At 38.5% G+C, this 22,017-nt stretch overlaps 1 pseudogene; it reads left to right on the top strand.

The window, feature by feature from the left end:
- LOC115522831 overlaps positions 1-22,017 on the top strand; it is a 34,619-nt pseudogene that overhangs the window by 5,278 nt on the left and 7,324 nt on the right.

Genomic DNA, 22,017 nt, shown 5'->3' on the forward strand with positions numbered 1-22,017 from the left:
CTCAGCCCAAACCAATCAACAGTGAATACAATTCATATGTGAACCCTTGAGCTTTGCTCTATTATTCATGCAATATTCACATGCTCACGCAAGTGAGGTGCCTGCTGATATTCTGGCAAAATGCTCTTGGTACCACCCTCAGCTAAAGGTTGCTCTCCCGGACCCCGAAGTTCCACCCACTGACTAAAGCCTTACAAAAGTTACAAAACTGTTTCTTTTTCTTTGGGGATTCCGCTGGATGAAAACCATGATCCACACAATCAAGGAGATTAACAAGAGGAAAGATATTTTGCCCAACATCACTTTGGGCTATCAGATTTTTGATACCTGTTTCACCATCTCCAAATCTGTAGAAGAAGCGTTGGGATTCCTTACAGGGCGGGAAGAAAACAAGCCCAATTTTAGAAACAGTACCGGAGCATTTCTGGCAGGAATTGTTGGAGTATGCGGATCGTCCTTATCATCTGCTGTGTCAAGAATTCTAGGGTTGTATTATTTACCACAGGTGATACTCAGGTAGCTCAGAATACTGTGCTGGGTACTAATTTGTAAGCAAACACAAGCTGTGTTTGTGGAAACTGCAGTAAATAGTAAGGTACTCAGATGAGGCTGAGGTAAATTGCAGAGACAAACAGGGATGATGGTGAAGTTACTGCCCCTAATTACTCTGTCCAGTCTAGCCTCAGCAGGTATGACTTGGTGACCATGTAGAGGTGATTTCAGACTCTTCTATACCCTTCAGGATACTACTTTAATTTTTGGCTTGAGGCTGTGAGTTATTGATTTCTAAGTTAACATCTCACTAGGCACAACACAGAGGCACAGAGTAGGTGATGGAGAAATACTAATTGGTTGGTTGTTTGCTAGATGGTATAAGGAATTCATTTTGTTTCTTGCCTATATTAAATATTCATGACTCTTTTTGTTCCATACACTAACATAGTGAAATGAGCCTGGGAATTTCATAAGATAGCTAGAGTTTTGGGATGCTAATTTTATGGATTATTTTATTTTTGACTTAAAAAACTTTTTTACTTTAAGTTTTTATTTTAATTCCAGTTAGTTAATGTAATAGTGTTACCTTAGTTCCAGGTGTATAATAGAGTAATTTAACAGTTCACGCATCACTCTGTCCTTATCACAAGTGTACTCCTTAATCCCCATCACCTATTTTATATATCCCCCCACCCACCTCCCCTCTGGTAACCATTAGATTATTTTAAATTCAGAGACAGATGATATGTTTCTACTTAAGAATAAGATGACATAAGGGAGAATGGATTATTAAGAAAATATAAATAAAATTCTATTTCTAAGGATGGGTGATTAAAGTATAGTTAGGATTTATTAATGTGAATGATGATTAAGCCTATTTGTGTTACTAAAGTAATGGGAAATTTGAAATAATCATAAAAACTAACATTTACATGGTATTTCTTATAAAGTTACAAATAAAAATGAAGGAGGAACAGAAAAATACCGAGAAACTGGCCAAGTGGGTGGGGGGTGGGTGGGTGACACAGCTAACGCCTTAGCCGTGGGCTTCATGTAGCTCAGTTGAACGGTTACTGTGAACTCTATTTTCTACCAAAACCCAGCTGCAGTCCAGGCACTGGCTAGAAACCTCTAGATTGATTTTCTTGTTTAAATCTTTGCAGTAAATATGCAAAGAAGGTAAAAGTAATCTTCTATATGACACTTTCACATTGGCTGTTTCATTTAATATACTGATCATATTAAAATTTTTATATTATATATTAACATGTATGATACGTATGTTATTCATTATATTATACTGAGTATATATTAGGTGTACTTAATGTACTTAAGATGTAGATACCATTACCCTGATTTTGTTCATGAGGAAACCGAGGTTCAGAAGGTTTAAGTAAATTGTCCACAGTCTTACACTAATTATGTAGCCAGAATTAAAAATCAGGTGTCTCTGCTTCTTAAATGAGATTCTTTCCTACATATGACTTCCATGATGCTGCTGCTAATGAGTGTCCAAAGAAGAATGTAAACTTTAGCTAAGAGTATAAGAATAGGACAAATGGTATAGAAAAGAGAAAATAGGAATATTTTGTCACTCACAAAGGCATTGACAGTCATGGAACTATGGAATTATAATATAGGGGGTCCTACTGAAGGTGACATATTAATAACAAGAGATGGGTTGGGCAAGAATGTAGCGTATGTTCCTCATTGCAGAGTCGGTGAGGCTGGGGGTAAGGTACAGCAGAAATGCATGTAAGATTGTCAGGAATTCATGGTACTGATGGAAATATACACGAGGATCACTGGCAAAATGAAAAAAAAATACTGTTTAATTTATCTGGACAAGTACCTATAAAATGAGGCCTTCTAGAACTTTGTTGGAGAATGTAGCTAGACCTGCAGGTGCTGTGGAGCTTCCTACAACCTTCCTCCAGTAAGTCTCAGAACCTAAATGCTCACAAGTCCTGGCAGAGAAAAACAACATAAGAGAAGAGAAAGAGGGAAAGGAGTGGTGGTAGAAAGACACACACACACACACACACACACACACACACACACACACACACACACGAGGGGCAGAGGGAAGGAGGAAGAACAAGAGAGAACTGAGCCTTCCAAATAGACTGTGAGTCCACTCACTCCATCATCTGTGTGGATGAGAAAGCAGAGCTGAGGAAGGACCTTGACCCTCACACCCAGTGTCATGAGAACATAGATGAAATGTCAGGTGACCTGTTTTTCAGTGTTGTGACCCCAGCTCTGAAAAGTGGTGCCTTGAATGTCATTATCTTGATAATTGGCTTTTCTGACTCCCCTGGGGTGGAGTGAGGAAAGGGTGCACAGGGAGGCCAGTGTTCCCTTGCATGGTCCCCACCCATGAGATAGGGAGCGGAGTACAAGGTTTTATTGTGGAAGGATGTGAGAATGAAGGGAGAACTGATCAGTCCCTTCTTTCTCCAATAAAAATATTCAGAGGTTGTGTAATTTGAAATTTTTCTATTGCTGTCTAATAACTGCAAGCACATTTTCAATTCTGGTGAGTTACACCTCTACCTGCTTGATTCTAAGTGACAACCACCAGTTTCCATCTTACCTTCACACGGTAGGCAGTGATAAGATCCAGTCAGAAGCCATGGTATGACTTATCCACCACTTTGATTGGATCTGGATAGGCACAATAGCAACTGATGATGATTATGGGAAATATGGAGTGAAAAATTTTAAGGAAAGAATGGAGAATGCCAACCTGTATTGCAACATTGAGTGCCAACAGTACAACCTGTATTGCATTCTCTGAAATTATTCCCAAAGCCTCTTCCAATGAAAAAATGCAGAAAACTGTTGATGCGGTTGAGTTCCACTGCCAGAGTTGTGCTTTAAGCATCTGACACAGACCTCAGTCCTTTTGTGCTGGAAATGGTTCACCATAACATAACTGACAGAACATGGATAGACAGTGAAGCCTGGATTACCTCTGCCCTCATTGCAAAGCCTGAATATTTCCCATATTTTGGTGGAAGTATTGGATTTGCGATTCCAAGAGCTGATATACCATGACTCAAAGAATTTCTTTATGATGTACATCCTGGCAAGGATCCAAATGATGTCCTGACCGTTGAATTCTGATAAATGGCTTTTAACTGTACTTAGCTGGATAGCAGTGTTCCTTACAACATTGACCATAGAGTGAATTTGGTAAGGAGGACAGATTACATGCCAGGTCTGATGAATTCTGTATTGGAGAGGAGAAGTTGGAAGATCTTAAAAATACCTATCTGGATGTGTCTCAGCTAAGAATCACAAACAATGTCAAACAAGCTGTATATTCTCTGACTTATGCCTTGGATGGTCTAAGTAGATGTGAAGAAGGACATGGGCCATATATGCCAGGAAACACCTGTGTATATATACCTGACTTTGAGCCTTGGCAGGTAAGTTATTGGGTTGTTTCTTTTACTTCATGACAGAGTTTGACATTAAAATAATTCATACAAATAAAACCTTTGACTTGCTTTTGTATTTAATAGATATAATTGTATCACATGTCTACCTAAGAGAAGAGCTTGCTTGTGTGACCTAAATGAGCATTTTTAAGTTCCTATTTGGTGGGATTTTTGAAGCCTTTAAATTTTTTCTATTTTTTAATTAAAATTTTTTTTCCTTTCAAATTTTTATTTAAATTCTAGTTAGTTAACGTACAGTGCAATATTGGTTTCAGGAGTAGAATTCAGTGATTTATCACTTACATACAACACCTAGTTTATTAATAGAATTCTTATTAGGTTTGTTTTGAATAGTAGAAAATTCTCCCTAAACAGTACTTTATGCAAAGTAGGTTTTGTTTTTGTTTTTTTTTTCTTCATGTAAGTGAAGTTTAGAGATTAACATTCTGGGACTGAAAGACTGACTTAGGGATCCAGATTCCTTCTACCTTGTTTCACTGTTCTCACTATGTGGGTTCACTTCATAATCTCAAATGTCTACTTGGACTTCAACCATCATGTCCATACTGTAACCAGCAGGAAGGAGAAAGGGCAATGATGTGTACATCCCTCCATTTAAGGATATTTCCTGGACATTACATACAATTCTCCTTACATGCCATTAGCCAGAATTTAGTTAACATGGTCATAGCTAGCTGGGAGGGAAACTTTAGCCTTTATGCAGTGTGGGAGGGGCCATGCAAAGGCATGAACCCTAGAAGAAGACTAATGGGGGTCATCTTGAAGATATGATTCTCCTCTTTCCTGTCTCAACTCTGATGTCCAAGAAATTCGTGTTGGGACACAGTAGCCCGAATGATCTCAGCAGGATGCACGCCTAATCAGAGTGCTCCTTTGCTTACAACCTTCAGTCCCTCCCCTCTTACCTGTAAAGGATAAAGCATGACATCTGTGGTCTGGCGCTATCAGTATCTTTGATTTTATCGTTCTTTCCATGACTCTCAGCACTTTATTCTCTAGCAACACCAAATTGCCTGTCACTCCCAACAGAGTCCACAGTAGTCTGAACCACCACATCTTTATTTTTATTTTCAAATTGATCCCACAATGCATTTCGATTTGTGTCTACTTAGTCTCCTCCAGTATGTGGTAGTTCTCCATTCCTCCTTGTTTTTCATGACTTTCATATTTTTTATAAGTACTAGTCAGTTATTTTTAAAATGTCTTAAATTTAGGGGCACCTGGGTGGCTCAGTCGGTTAAGCTTCCCACTCTTGGTTTGGCTCAGGTCATGAACCTTATGGTTTGTAGGATCAAGCCCCACGTGAGGCTCTGCACTGACAGTGCCTGCTAGGGATTCTCTCTCTCCCTCTCTGTCTGCCCCTCCCCTGCTCATACTCTCTTCTCTCTCAAAATAAATAAATAAACTAAAAAAAGAATGTTTTTCAATTTTGGTTTTTCTATTTTTTTTCACATGGATACATTGAGGGTATGCATTTTGGCAAAAATATCATATGTTTTTTGATATGATTTATCCTTTTAAAAATTTCTTTTTTAAAGTTTATTTATTTTGAGAGAGAGAGAGGGAGGGAGGGAGTGTGAGTAGGGAGGGGTGGAGAGAGGGAGAGAGGGAGAGAGAATCCTAAGCAGGCTCCGTGCTGTCAGTGCAGAGCTGGATGCCGGGCTCAATCTCTCCAACCATGAGATCTTGACCAGACCAGAAACCAGGAGTCAGACGTTTGACTGACTGAACCACCCAGGCACCTTGATGTATCCTTTTTATGTCTCATATCAGGAGGTACATGATGTCATTATGTCTTATTATTATTGTTGACATTAATTTTCATCACTAAGTAATAGTGATGTCACCTTTTCTACTGTAAAGTGTGTTTCCCTTTGTAATTATCTTGTGGGGACAGTATTCTGAGGATCTGAAAATAATGTTTCTCATCATGCCTTTGCCCACAAATTTTAACATCCATCGATGATGGGTTTTGCTTGAAACAACCATTACTGTCTTGTTTAAAAAATAGTCATTTTCTGTTTCCTTCATTTCTTCTACACTTATTAACCAGAATTCTACTCTTCCCCCTCTGATTTAATTATATCAATATGGATGCAAGAATATTTATTTCCATCCTATGAGTAGAATAATCCACAACTATCATTATTTATTCTGCTGCTCAAAATTTCCCAGATTTGGCTGTTGGGAGCCATTTTGAGCTAGCTCTTTTTTCTTTGACACATCTTTATCATCTCTAAGTACTTCCTTGTTTTCTGGAACCCCAAGATGTTCTGGGCTCATCTTGTACTTTCTCTGTGTCAGGTCAGTAGTCAAGTCACCCATTTCTGTAAAGACTCCTATTTCCAGTTATTGGAGAATGGAATTTGTAAAGCAAGATCTGAGTGCAAGGTGTATTCCTTGGTACTGGGGAAATTGTGGTAAATTCAGAATAAGAAATTAAGTTATATTTTAAAGTCTTAGGGCAGTTCCTTTATTTTAAAAGAAATCCTTTGGGTACTTGTTTTGTAATAGAAAGGATACTATATGGTAAATAACAACCCTCTAATTCATTATTTGAATATTACAATTTAAATTTGCTCAAAGAACAACAAACATGTATTAGAATTGCAGAGAAGAGACTTTAGTGAAGATCAAAGGTCCACATAGTGTCAGGGTGAATGTTGGTGGGATAGTCCATGACGGGATTCATGCTCCTTGACACATACCCCATATGATGTCAGTAAGTTAAACCTGAAAAGCAGGACCTTACCCTAGAGATGGTTAAGAGGCTTATTGAGAATGCTTCATAAATGTATTGAAGTAAAAATGTTAAATTTATTTAAAACTAAAATGACAATGTACTCCATACTCATTCTTCTCAGCTTATCCTGTTAGCAGACTTGATCAGAATATGTATATTTGGTAAAACCCTTTTACTCTTGTGGTTTATTTAGACATATCTCTAAATTCTTTTGTATATCTGGGTGATAGGGAACTGTATCCTACCATCCAATGGTGACAAACAGATGGAATTATGGCAACATTGTTCTAGAGAATGGTCAGGGACTGGTATTCTTTGAACATTTCCTTTCTTGACTCTTCTGAACATTGGAAAGGGAAAAAAATGCCTCTTCCCAATGGACTTGCCAGTGAAAGTCACCATGTTGTGAACTCTGATGTAAATTTTATGTTGTTTGAGAACAGCATGTGGTAAAAGGAAGGAGAGATAAAAGGGCAGGGGACCTGGAGTGGCCCTACTCCAGAGTGGATGGTGATTATTATAATACTTAACTTGGTATATTGACTTACTAAAGGCTGAAAGTTATATTAATTTCTATGACAGAGATAGGGCAGGAATAATTTCCTTCTTTTAACAGACCAGGAAGCTAGTGCCTACAAGATATATGACTTGCCCAAGGTCATGACATTTGAAAGAACCAAAATATGATGTCAGCTCATCAGACATCATAATTCAGGCTGTTTCCACCAAGTTGTTTGGCCTCTCTGGTTTGTGGAGGGAACTTTGTCCACATGTTATTCTCTTGGCTTAGAATCTCCTTGTCACCAATGTTTGTCAGGTGAATTCTTACTAATTTTTTAAAACCCAGCTCAGATAGCCACTTCCTGGGGAAACCTCCTAAATTTTCCTAAGACAATTAGTTAGCCACCCCCTCTCCCATGCCTCTTCAACACTTTCCACAACAGCAACATAGAGGCACATTGAATGTTACTATTTGTACCTGTTTATTTGTTTAACCTCTCTACTGGATTGTGAGGTTTTCAAGGTAGGGAGTGGATCTGGTTGATCTTCATGTCTCTACCACCCGACATGTAGGGAAGGGAATGGTTGGGGAGGTAGACTGGTATCCATAAGTGGAAGAAATCTGGGAGGGAAGGAAGATTCCCTAGATATGGAGATATTATTAGGCACCCCTATGCCTAATCTGTATGAGTCTGTATGAGCCACACAGGTAATTTAAAATTTTCTAGTAACTAAATTAAAAAATAAAAAGAAACAGATAGAATTAAATTTAGTAAGTTTTATTTGATCTGGAATAGTATTTTAACATGAAGTCATAATCATGATAATATAATAGTAATATTATATATATAAAGTAATAAATAATATTTATTATTATAAATATTATACATATAAAGTAATAAATAAAAGTAATATAAAATTATTAATGATGGTTTACATATTTTTAAACTAAGTCTTTGCAAACCAGTGTGTATTTTATACTTAAAGCTCATCTCAATTTGGCCAGCCACTTTCAACTTTTCAATTGTCTCATTTGGCCAGAAGTTGTTGTATTGGATAGCAGAGGTATCAGGGAAAAGGAAAAAGTCCAATCACATGAATTAGATATGAGTTCTGAGATTCTTTTCTTTTCTTTATAAACCCTGTTTTCTAGGCAACCAAATATTTACAAATTGCTTTTTTTCCTCCTCTTTTTCTAGTTAATGTACTATTTGAAGGGACTTAAGTTTACCACCCATAATGGAGAGAGAATAGAAATTGATGAAAATGGAGATGTGACTATGACATTCTAAACTGGCGATTAGGTGATAATGGAGAGGTTGCTTTTGTGAAGGTTGGAGAATATATATTCACAAACTCTAAGTTTGAGCTGGTGATGAAAAAGAACAATGCAACCATATTTTGGAACAATGCATCATCAAAGGTTAGTTACTCTGACATCTTATTTTGTTTATATACACAGAGAATTATATGCCTATATTGTTTCAGGCACTGTGGAATATCAGACATCTAGAGTTGGCTATTCCAAGTCAATTTTTCAAATATAGTACATATCTTTTCTATGTACAGATTCCAGTCTTTTGTTTTTGGAACATTCTCTTGGACTATAGTTTTAAATATTAGTTCTATCATTTGGTTTTTCTTCTTCAAGCACTCCAGTCAAAGAGTTTGACTTCCTTGGTCTGTCTTCTGTTTTATCTATTTTCTCTCATTTTTGCTTTTTTTCTTTATTTCCTCCTTATTCTTTTGGTTATTTTCCTGCCTTTTCGATGTCCCTTATTAAATTTACACTCAGGTATGTTTGTTTTTGAGTACCTTGTAACTTTTATCTTAATTTCTGAACTGATATTGTTTTGTCTTTAGTTTCTTTCCTGAACTAAAAAATGAAATTGTTTTCATTCTTTCCAGTTTTATATTTATTTAGGTTTTTAATTTTTAAATATCTGAATCAACATATTTTTGCACATCTCCAAGTGCTTTTTTGAGAGTATTTAATTGTAGTGCTAGAATGTTTATTTAAAATACTATGTTACACGGGACACCTGGATGGCTCAGTTGGTTAAGCATCTGACTCTTGATCTTGGCTCGACTCAAGTCTTGATCTCAGGGTCATTAGTTCAAGCCCCATGTTGGGCTCCACACTGGGCATGAAGACTTCTTTAAAAAACTAAGAAATAAAATAAAATGCTGTTACATTATTTTTCTGGTTAATGGTTATGTGTTTATATGTGTTGATGGGAATTTTAATCTGCTGGAATATTTTTTTTTCTATTAGAATGTTTTGATTTTCATTGCCTGTTTTCTTCTTATAGTAAACTTACATCAAGGCACTCTTCCATTTTTGTTCATAGACAAGGATAAGGGTTTTTGGTGTTTTATAAATTTCAATTTCAAGACTTCCTTCTGTTAGTAGAGTAAAGAATAGTACATTTGAGATAATGACTTTTTGTGGTAAGAGAAAGCTTGATGTGTCTCTTGGTTTTATGATTCACTCTTGTTTCTGTAGGACTCTTAATTTTCCCTTCTTCTTTCCTTTCCTATAATATCTCAAAAAGTCACTTCTCCGTCTTCATACACCTTCTAGTCCCATACAAGTGGTGCCGTCCTGAGACTGGCACCTTAAGTCCCACTTTCAAGACCTTTCTCTAGCCGGTGCTGTCTCTACATGGTTTTGGACCTGTTTCAATGCAGACTGGGACATTTTCTTTCTAGGAGTGTCTTGTCTGCTCTCCATCAAACTTAGATTCTCTGTTCCCCCTTACTCTTTCCTGCATAGTTTCTTTTTTTTTTTTTTTATTTTAAAAAAAAATTTTTTTTTTTCAACGTTTATTTATTTTTGGGACAGAGAGAGACAGAGCATGAACGGGGGAGGGGCAGAGAGAGAGGGAGACACAGAATCGGAAACAGGCTCCAGGCTCTGAGCCATCAGCCCAGAGCCCGACGCGGGGCTCGAACTCACGGACCGCGAGATCGTGACTCGGCTGAAGTCGGACGCTCAACCGACTGCGCCACCCAGGCGCCCCTCCTGCATAGTTTCTTAAGTGTCATTTTCCACATACCCAGAGATGAGGGAGGAACTCTAGAGATGGCATTGCTGGAATTTAGTGACATTTCTCTACACACAAGTACTTTGAAGTTCGTAGTATTCTCAGGTCCTTTATGATGCTACAGTAGCTGTCATGTATGGTTTTATTTTATTTTGTTTGTTTTGTTTTTAAAGTTTGTGTGGTGTTTTTGATAGGATGTGTGGAAAGTCACAGTTTAGCAGCTACCATTATCCTCAGGCCACCCAGAAGTCCTTCTTTCTCTTTCTGGTGGTAGTTCTAAAGGGACTTAATTTCTTCCTCCTTTTTTTCTCATTTATTCTCAGGGCCAAAGTGTGGGAGGGAGGATTTACAAATTCATAATATGATTTGGGGTAGGGAACGCTAGCTACCCGTATAGTATGCATATGTGTGCACATGTATGTCAACAAGCTTTGATGTATCATTCAATAAACCTTTTACTGAGAAGATTATAGGAGAGAAAGATGAGTTTCCAAAATACTGCCTTCAAAATTGTTTTGAGAGGTAATAGAAATAAGGTTGGAGGATTAAATGCGTTATGTTTGGAAGTATTGTTTACTACACAATAAAATCTGTTATTTTCCTTTTATTTCCTATTGTTATTATTTATTGATTGTGAATTATTGTTATTTGTCTCATTATTTTACTTATTATAATTTTTATTTCTCTTCCTCCTATAGCAACAGGAGGGCTTTGATATGCAGGACTGAGAAGTGGTTGGTGAGCTAGAGACTGGGCCCCCCTGGGTACATGAGGTAAAGACAGTACCTGGAGAAGTAACAGAGAAAGTTAGGGGAAACCTCATCACTTACCAGAAGTTATGAAGAAACCCCATTACTTACCAGATAGCTGAACTTTTTATCCTTCATGAAATATTAGTTCTAGGAGAGTAGGACTCTATGGCCTTCGATATTCTAGTTCAGTGTTTACTACATGGTGACCTGCTGTGTCACAGTAAAATGGTCAGGTGGAGGAAAAGCACTGGCAATTTAATCTTCCAAGGGGATCTCAGGATGAAGGACCTAGCAGGAGTGAGAGAGTAGAATGTGGGAGTCCATGCAGCCAGTGGTTTTTCTTTAATGGTGCAGACTTATTTCAGGAGTGTGGGGTCTGTTTTCATCTTGTTTCTTGTTCATGTATTTTCCCTCTTCTTGTGTGGCCCTTTAGACCTGCGATCTGAGATACCCAAACGGTCTTCCAAATCCTGCTGGGGAAAGATCTAAGAATAAAGTGACAAGGAAATTAAGATTTTTCAGATCCTGTCCTATGCCAGACACCTAGAAGATCTTGTGTTTTTTTTTAAATCTCTTTTCATCTCTTTTGTTTTCTTTTTTTGCTCTCTGCTTTTCATGGATGGCAGTAAACATTTACAAAGTCATACAGACTCACAAAAGCACACACACTTACACACAAGTTCCTCCCTTTCTTGGCCCATCCTTAGGCAGCACTCAAACATTATGACAGGATATAAAAATAAAACCTTATCAGTATGTACCACTGGAGGAGCCACAGCTCTCTTCTGCATTTTATTTCTTTGACCTAGAGCTGTTCTGTCCAAATCAGTAGCCCCTATTCACATGTAGCTTATAAAATGTAAATTAATTAAAACTAAATAAAATTAAAAATTCAGTTCCTTAGTCACATTGGCCACATTTCAAGTGTTCAACAGCCACGTGTGACTAGGAGTACTGTACTAGACGTATAACACTTCTACGTCCCTAGGCCTAGAGTATAAACTATCTCCTGTAGTCTAGAGGTCTCTCCCTCAATGAGGCCTGAGACTTTTCACTTTGTAGTCCTACTGCTAGGCATATAACAGGTACTTAATATAATTATTGTGCATGAAAAAAGAGATGTTACTGCTTGTATAGGTTCATAGAACACTCATTCTACTAAAATTTGATGGAAGAACAGTAAAATGTAGTAGTTGGTTTTTATTTTAATGTTTCATTAGAACCTAATAATTTTATTTTTTTTCTTTATTAAAATTGGGGTTATATTTGAATAATGAAATTGGTACAAATGAATTCGATACACATTTACTTAACATCTACTATGAGTTCACCTCTTGTTAAGCACTGCAAAAAACCACTGCCCTGAATTCCAGTCCAAGATGGCATCATAGGAGGACCCTGAACTCATCTCCTCCATGGACACACCAAATGTACACCTGTTCATAGAGCAGTTCCTCCTGAAGAACTGAGGGCTGGTTGAACAGCTTCTGCACAACAAAAAGATAGTGACCACACTGAGAATGACAGGGGAGATGGAGACTTGGTAACAAAAGGAACCCCCACTCCCAATACTGGGAACTGCAGTGAGGAGGGATAGTACCCTGAGATGACCTTGAGCAGGTTTGTCTGCTCAAGGGCACAGGAAAAAAAAAAACTGAGATTTGAAAGAGCAACTAGAATATGAAGGGACTGGCCCTAGAACTTCGCCTAAAGGTGGGGAACTGCTGGAACTCTTTCTGGGTCAGAGGGGCTAGTGAGTGCCGGGGTTTATGTTCCCCCTCCACCTTGGCAGTGTGAACAGGAACAGGATCTGTGTACCCTACTGGCCTGCTGCTCCAGTGTTTCCTGGGTTCCTAGCTCACACCAGCTCCACCCATCCCACCAAGGACGTTACAGGGCAGTGCACACCAGGACATCCCTAGTCAGTGCTCACTATGGCTCCAGCTATCAGACCAAGATGACACAGGAACACAGCACCCTGGAACACTCCAGGCCCAAGTCACTTCAGCTCCAGATGGCTTGCTAGGGCACCCCTGATACAGAGCTGTTTGAGACCTCCTGGCTATGCCTTCTTTAGCTCCAGCTATCCTGCCAAAGTGCCCCTTGTGCAGAGTGGCTTGGGAATGCCTGGCCCATGCCTGCCTCAATTGTAGCCACCCAACCAGGGCACCCTGGGACCTCCCAGCCCACACTCCACCTTGGTTCCAGCTGCTCCATCAGGGCAACCCCTGTGCTCAGCACCCTGGGACACCCTGGATTATACTCACTTCAGCTTCAGCTGTCCTGCCAAGGCACCCTCTCTGTGGAGAGTCCCGGGACCACCCCAGCCCCAGAACCCACTTCAGCTCTGGCCATGTTACCAGGGTAGCTCCATTGCAGAATACTCTGGCCACACCAGACACAGCTCTAGCCAGCCAGGCAAAGTCGCAAGGCACAGTCCACACAGGGGCCAACCATGCATAAGACTGTTCCTTCAAGTGTAAGAGAAGTAGCTGTTTTGCCTAATTTATAGAAACAAACACAGAAAGTCAAGCAAAATGGGGAGACAAGAATATGCCCCAAATGAAAGATCAAGAGAACACCTCAGAAGAAGAACTAAATGAAATTAAGCAATATGCCTGATGAAGAGTTTAAAGTAATGGCCATAAAGGTGTTCATGGGACTGAGAGAAAAGTAGAAGAACTCAGTGAGAGCTTCAACAAAGAGATAGAAAATGTAAAAAACAGAACCAGAGTTGAAGAATATAATAACCGAAATGAAAAATACACTGAAGGGAATCAAGAGTGGATTAGAAGATGCCGAAGAATGGATCAGACATCTAGAAAATAAGGTAAAGGAAAGCACCCCAGCAAAATAGCGAAAAGAAAAAAAGTATTAAAATTCTTTAAAAAAAATGTTTATGTATTTTAGACAGACAGAGATAGAGTGTGAGTGGGGGGGGGGGGGAAGAGAGAGAGAGAGAGAGAGAGAGAGAGAGACCCAGAATCAGAATCTGAAGCACACTCCAGGCTCCAAGCTGTCAGCACAGAGTCTGATGCTGGGCTTGAACCCATGAACCGTGAGATCATGACCTGAGCTGAAGTTGGACGCTTAACCAACTGAGCAACACTGTCACCCCAGAAAAAAAGTATTTAAAAAAAGGAAGATAGGTGAGGAGAACTCTTGTAAAAATCTTCAACAAAATATTAGCAAACCATAGTCAACAATGCATTAAAAGGATCATTCACCACAATCAAGTGGGATTTATTCTGGGGATGCAAGGATAGTCAATATCACAAATTAGTCAACATGAAACACCATATAAACAAAATGAAGGATAAAAATCATGATCATCTCAAGAGATGCAGAAACAGCATTTGTCAAAGTACAACATTCATCATGATAAAAACTCTCAACAAAGTTGGTTTAGAGGGAGCATACCTTAATATAATAAAGACCATATATGAAAAAACCTCAGCTAACATACTCAATGGTGGAAAACCATTAGAGCTTTTCCTCTAAGATCAGGAGCAAGACAAGGATGTCCATGCTTACTACTTTTATTCAACATAGTGAAAATTCTAGCCACAACAATCAGAAAAGAAAAAGAAATAAAAGAATCCAAATTGGTAAGAAAGAAGTTCAACTGTCATGATTTGCAGATTATATGATACTAATCACAGAAAACTCTGAAGACTCCACCAAAAAAAACAATTAGAAGTAATCAATGAATTTGCTGAAATTACAGGATACAAAATTAATACACAGAAATTGGTTGTGTTTTTATACACTAGTAACAAAGTAGCAGAAAGAGGAATGTAGAAAATAGTCCCATTTATAATTGAACCAAAAAGAATTAAATACCCAGGAATAAACTTGATCCAGGACATGAAAGACCTATACTCTGAAAACTATAAAACGCTCATAAAAAAATTGAAGACAGCTTAACAAATGGAAAGATATTCCATGTTCATGGATTGGGAAGAAATAATATTATTAAAATGTCCATAATAGCCAAAGCAATCTACAGATACAATGCAATCCCTATTAAATACCAGCCGCGTTTTTCTTAGAACTAAAACAAATAATACTAAAATTTGTATGGAACCACAAAATATCCTGAATAGTCAAAGCAATTGTGAGAAAGAAGAACAAAGTTGGAGGTATCACAATTCCAGATTTCAAGATACACTACAAAGCTGTAGGAATCAAAAGAATGTGGTATTAGCACAAAAATAGACACACAGAATCAATAGAACAGAATAGAAAGCCCAGAAATAAATCCATGATTATATGGTCAATCTATGACAAAGGAGGCAAGAATATACAATGGAGAAAATATAGTCTTTTCAATAAATGGTACTATGAAAACTGGACATGCAAAAGAATGAAACTGGACCACTTTCTTACACTATCTACAAAAATAAACTCAAAATGGATTAAAGACCTAAATGTGAGGCCTGAAACCATAAAACTCCTAGAAGAAAACTTTGGCAGTAATTTCTTTGACATCAGCCTTAGCAACACTTTACTGGATATGTCTCCTCAGACAAGGGAAACAAGCAAAAAAAAAAAAAAAAAAAAAAAAAAAAAAAAAAAAAGCTTTTGCACAACAAAGGAACCCATCAACAAAATGAAAAGGCAACATACTGAATGGGAGAAGATACTGCAAATGACATATCTGATAAGGGGTAGGATCCAAAATATATAAATAATTTATACAACGTTAGCACCAAAAAACAAGTAATCCAGCTAAAAAAATGGGCAAGGGACTTAAATAGACATTTTTCAAAAAAAAAAAAAAAAAGATATACAGGTGGCAAACAGACACGTGAAAAGATTCTCAAAATTACTAATCATCAGGGAAATGCAAATGAAAACTGTAGTGAGATATTGCCTCATATCTGTCAGAATGGTTAGAATCAAAAAGATAAAAAATAATAAGTGTTTGCAAGTATGTGGAGAAAAGGAAACACTTGTGTACTGTTGTGTACTCTTGGTGGGAATGTAAATTGGTGCAGCCACTGTGGAGAATGGTACTGATTTTCCTGAAAAAATTAAATAGAAATATCAAATGACTCAATAATTCTGCTATTGGGTATTTATCCAAAGAAAAGAAAAAAAAAACACTAATTCAAAAAGATGTATGCTCCTCTGTTTATTGCAAAATTATTTACAATAGCGAAGATATGGAAGCAACACAAGTGTCCATTCATAGATGAAGAAGTGGTGTATATATGTACATAATGGGATATTACTCAGACATAAACGAGATCTTGCCATTTGTGATAACATAGATGGAACTAGAAAGTGTTAAGCTAGGTGAAATAAGAGAGGCAAACAAATTGATGATTGCCAGAGAGAGAGGGGGTGAGGGGAATGGACAAAATGAGTGAAGGGGAGTGGGAGGTACAGGTTTCCAGTTATGGAATAAATAAGTCGTGGGGAATGAAAGGTAGAGCATAGGGAATATAGTCAATGGTACTGTAATGTATGGTGACAGATGGTAGCTATACTTGTGAGCACAGGGTAACGTATAGACTTATGGAATCACTATGTTGTACATGTGAAACTAACATAACATTGTCAACTATACTTTAAAAAAGAAAAAAAGAGGGGCGCCTGGGTGGCGCAGTCGGTTAAGCGTCCGACTTCAGCCGGGTCACGATCTCGCGGTCCGTGAGTTCGAGCCCCGCGTCAGGCTCTGGGCTGATGGCTCAGAGCCTGGAGCCTGTTTCCGATTCTGTGTCTCCCTCTCTCTCTGCCCCTCCCCCGTTCATGCTCTGTCTCTCTCTGTCCCAAAAATAAATAAATGTTGAAAAAAAAAAAAAAAAAAAAAAAAAAAAAAGAATGCGGGAGCAAAGCAGGAGTTCTCCCTGGTCAAAAATTGGACAACTTGAGCATCAAGAAGGAAAACAAATGCAGTAAAATAAAACACATTTTAAAATCCATAAGTTTATAATGATAGTCTCTCTCCTCCTTCCAAAATTGATCAGCTTTGGAAGATTCTTTGGAACCAACCTGTTATTTCACAGACTACTAAATAAAGGAAAAGAAGTAAAAAACAAAAGCAAACACACACACACACACACACACACACACACACACACCCCAAAATACTGCCTTCACAGCACTTACAGTGAAATCAATTAATTAATTGAGCCAATATTTGTTGAGCACAATATTATAGATGCTAGACACTATCTTACGAACCGGGAATACATCAGTGTACAAAACAGAACAAATCTCTGACTAATGGAACATTTTGGTGGGAGGAAATAGGCAATTACGTAAATTAGGTAAATTATGTTATCTTAAAGGGTGATAGTGCTGTAGAGAAAAATTTATAAGGATTAAGATAGGGAATGATGGAGTTGGGGGTTTAATTTTACATAATATAGTCAGGGAAGGCCTCACTGGGGTGACATTTGAACAAAACTTGAAGTGAATCCATGCATTATCTAGGGGAGGAGTATTTTGGACAGAGGGAATGGCAACTTCTAAGCTCTGAGGCAGGGGTGTGGTTGGCATCTTGGAGAAACAGCAAAGAGGTCAGTGTGGCTACAAGGAAAGAGGGAGAAGGAGAGTAGTGGGAGAGGAGGAAAGAGAGGCGAGAGAGTAGATCACATAGGACCTTATTGGGTATTTCAGGACTTTGACTTTAACACTGAGTGAAAAGGGGAGTCACAGAAGAGTCTTGAGAGAGGAGAGTAATGGTCTGACTTAGGGTTTAAAGGATCATCTGTGTGCCATGTTGCAAATAGCCCTAAGGTGGGCTGGGGTGGGGAACAAGAGTAGAAAAAGGTAAACCAATTAGAAGACCAATAAAATAATCCAAAATAATGCGGGTGCTTGAACTAAGATAGATGTGATGGAAGTGACACATAATGGTCACATTCTGGATGTCTTACAGTTAGAAGCCCCTGGACTTGCAAGTGTTCTGCCCCAAATAATTAGTGGACAGTACCAGGTATGATTTAACTCATGATGGCAAGCTGAATCTGGAGGTTGGGGAGCAGACGGGCCTGAGTGAAGGAGAGGGTGTATATATGCATGCAAGTAATGCAAGATAAAGATATGGATGAGAATGGTGGTGTTGGTGACAGAAATGGGGAATTTGGGAGGAGGAATAGGCTTAATGGGAATAGTTTTGACATGTTGACTTGGAGGTGATGGTAGAAACTAAAAGTAGGGACACGTTGGAAGTTTAGGATATGGAATTAGAGGTCAGGTGGGATAGGTTGGCAGAGATCAAGATTTGGGAGTCCTTATATAGAGCTGATGGTTGAAAAAAAGAGTGAATGAGCTGCTTTATATGAAGAGATTAAAGCAGAGGATTAAGGAGCAAACCTAAGAAAATGCCCACAGTGATGAGGAAGGTGGAGGAGGTAGAGCTGACAAAGTAAATAAAAGGCCCAATGGAAGCCAAGGGCACCTGAATCTCAAGGAAGGATTGATCAAGAGTGCCAAATATTGAAGAAAAACACCAGAGAATTTAGCTAGAGGAAAAGCTAGCAGACACGGCAAGAAACATTTTAGTGAGATGAGTGGGTTAGAAGCTAGGTTGCAGGGGTTAAGACAGAAAGGGATACTTAGAAATGGAGCAAAAAGGCATCAGTTCATTGTTCATGATGATTTTATTTTATTTTTTTAATGTTTTTATTTATTTTTGAGAGAGAGACAGAGTGTGAGTGGGGGAGTGTCATCCATGCCTAGCTATCTTGGGTTTCCTGAGATATCACAAACCCCCTAGAAATCCAGATGTAAACTCTTTCTGTCCTCCCCTGGTGCCCCAGTGGAGACAAAAGGCTTTGTTACATGCATTGATTGTATTTGTCTTTGCTAGCTTTTCCATTTGGTGTGTACTGATCTATGTCGTCCTGGGACCCGGAAGGGGATTCATCAGGAGGAACCAATATGCTGTTTTGACCTCATCGCATGTGCTGATGGACACGTGTCATGGGAACCAGGTAGAGATGATCATATTTTTCATTGATCCTGAAATGCAATCAGAGTAAGCATGCTTTGGTAAACAGGGCTTTAGGAGTGATCTTTATAAATAGGTGTAAACAACTTATAACAAAAATCATTACAATCCTTCAAACTGTTGGATATTCTGTGTAGTTTGAAAAAAAACCCATAATATTGGGTTTCAGTTCTAAAGCTGCTACAGTTGGGAATTTAAGAGAAAGAATTTAAGAGAAGAAAAATTTTAAAAATGAAATGTGAATAAATGGAATCATAAAAAGTACTTAAAATTATTTCAATTTATAAAATACATTAAACATCAGTTATGTAAGAAATAGTGAATAATTGGAAAAACAGGTGAATTACAGTTCTGTATTCTACTGAATTATCTCTAGTTTGGAACTGTAAGATGTAGAATTCCATCCCTAAAGACAGTGGACTTAAGGCCATAATTGCTCCAGGTTTGTAGGATGAATTTTACAGATGAATTCTTTACTGCTCCATGAATTCTTCTCTACAACCTGATGAATTTCTGCTCTTCATGACCAGGAATTTACCTGGGTTTGGTGTTCGTAGCCTTATAAAGCATGTTGGAGCAGGTATACTTTTATCTCTGCTTATCTCTATCTTTAAAGATAACTCAAAAGCTGTACTTGTCCTTTGCCCAAAGGCCCTCCATAACAATTTATTTCAAGAAGAATTTTAAAAAATGTAAAATTTCCCCAAATAGAAAATAAGTACAATGTAACCTGAACAACTCCCTGAGGCCCACGTGACTCATTCTCTGAAGAGTTTTATCAAGAGAAGTCCAATCCAACAGTGAGAAGTGGTTAAAAGCGATTTCCAATCATCACCTGTACATTTCAAAGAACACTAAAGTGATCCATTTGATAATTTACCATAAATTCATCTCAAATACCTTTTTCCTATGTTGTAACACACTCCCATGTAGCTTTGTCAACACTGTTGTTTTTGTTTCCCTTGTTTTAAAAAAAACTTTTTTTAATGCTTATTTACGTGTGTGTGTGTGTGTGTGTGTGTGTGTGTGTGTGTGTGTGTGTGAAAGAGAAAGAGAGGGTGGGGGAGGGAGAGGGGCAGAGAGAGAGGGAGACACAGAATCTGAAGCAGGCTCCAGGCTCTGAGCTGTCAGCACAGAGCCCGACATGGGACTCAAACCCACAAACCATGGGATCATGACCCGAGTCAAAGTCAGAAGCTTAGCCAACTGAGACACCCAGGGACCCTTGTTTCCCTTCTTATTCTCAGTCCTTCTCTGCCTGTTCTCTGGAATCTGCATCTGGAGGGTGGGGAGGAGAAAGCTGAAGAAGCAAAGACAAGATTCCCCTCAGTAGGTGGCAGTAATGTTGAATGGAAGACTGAAAACACTTGTATTTTAATCAAATTTCTCACAATAATTCTCTTGATTGTTTCACCTGAGTAGCTTTAATTTTCCCATCCCTGGCAAACCATCTGTGGGTTGTTCTTAGGTTTATGAGGATACACACCTCTCTTCTCAACGGGATAATGGGAAGAGAAGGAAAGAGGCATCTTACTGGAAAAGGCCAATATAGGAAAGGCTGAAACCAAGAAGGCAGTCCAAATTTCCACAACTAAAAATAATTCTCAATTTGTAATATTGGTTGCAGACTCTAAGACCATTGTATTGCTGCTTTTTTTCTTCTTTCTTTCTTGGTTTTTTTTTTTTTTTTTTAGATTTTGTATATTCTGTATAAAGGGATTTCAGTGAGTCCTGCCCTGGGTCTTTGGCTGCTCTGAGCTATTCACAGCTAAAGGGGACAATTAATTTTCTTGCAGTTAATCCTCTGTTTGTTCATTAGGTCAAAGGGAGTGTGAACAATGTGGTGAAGACTATTGGTCAAATGCACAAAAGAGCGAGTGCATACTGAGAGAGGTGGAATTCCTTGCTTACAATGAGGCCCTGGGATTACTGCTTGTCATTCTCTCCATCTTTGGGGTGCTTGTGGTCGTGGCAGCCACAATTGTGTATGTGATATGCAGGCATACTCCACTTGTGAATGCCAATGACAGGGATCTGGGCTTTCTTATTCAGGTTTCTCTTGTCATCATACGGCTGTCTTCCAGGCTTTTCATTGGCAAGCCATACAACTGGTCCTATATGACCCGCCATGTCACTTTGGCAGTGAGATTTTCTCTTTGCCTGTCTTGTATTCTTGGAAAGACTATTTCACTGTGTTTAGCCTACAGAATTTCTAAATCCAGAGCCCGACTCCTATCCATCCACTCCCTTTATCGAAAAATCATTGTGCTGATCTCTGTTCTAGTTGAGATTGGCATATGCACAACCTACTTAGAACTGGAGCCTCCAAGAGTGTGCAAGAACATGGAATCTCGAAACATAAAGATCATTTTGGAATGTGTTGAAGGTTCTATAGAATTTTTATGCTCTATGTTTGGGATTGATGTCTATCTGGCCTTGCTATGTTTTCTTACAACCTAGGTTGCTTTCCAGTTGCCAGATAATTACTATGAAGGAAAATGCATCACCTTTGTGATGCTGGTCTTTTTCATCGTCTGGATCTTTTTTGTCCCTGCTTACTTGAGCACCAAAGGCAAGTTCAAAGTAGCTGTGGAAACGTTTGCAATCTTGGCATCCAGCTATGGTTTGTTGGGTTGTATATTTGCTCCCGAGTGTTTCATTATTCTGCTGAGGCCAGTGAGGAATACTGATGAAATTGTTGGTGGAAGAGTCCCCACTATAAATAAAAGCATCCAACTGACTTTAGCTTCTGTGAGCAGTAGAAGTAGAACACAGTGTCAAGTGTTCTGGATGACTAGGGTTGTGAGTTACATGTGTCTTTCAAAGCTGCAGTGGTGACATGGTTCAATGTTCCCTCTCAGGTTGCTCCTGCAGCAGCTGCCTGATGCTGTGGGGGAAATATTGAGGACTTGGGCTCTGGTAGTATGGTCCTAGCATGAGATGTGAAATCTCATACTGTAAGATACCATTGAGCATGAATTAGAATACCTGTTACTCCTGAAACTGTAAACCACTACATTCAAACATCTCAATACTTGCGTATAAG

Source organism: Lynx canadensis, chromosome C2 (assembly GCF_007474595.2).
Source record: "Lynx canadensis isolate LIC74 chromosome C2, mLynCan4.pri.v2, whole genome shotgun sequence".
In the NCBI taxonomy this organism is placed as follows: Eukaryota; Metazoa; Chordata; class Mammalia; order Carnivora; family Felidae; genus Lynx; species Lynx canadensis.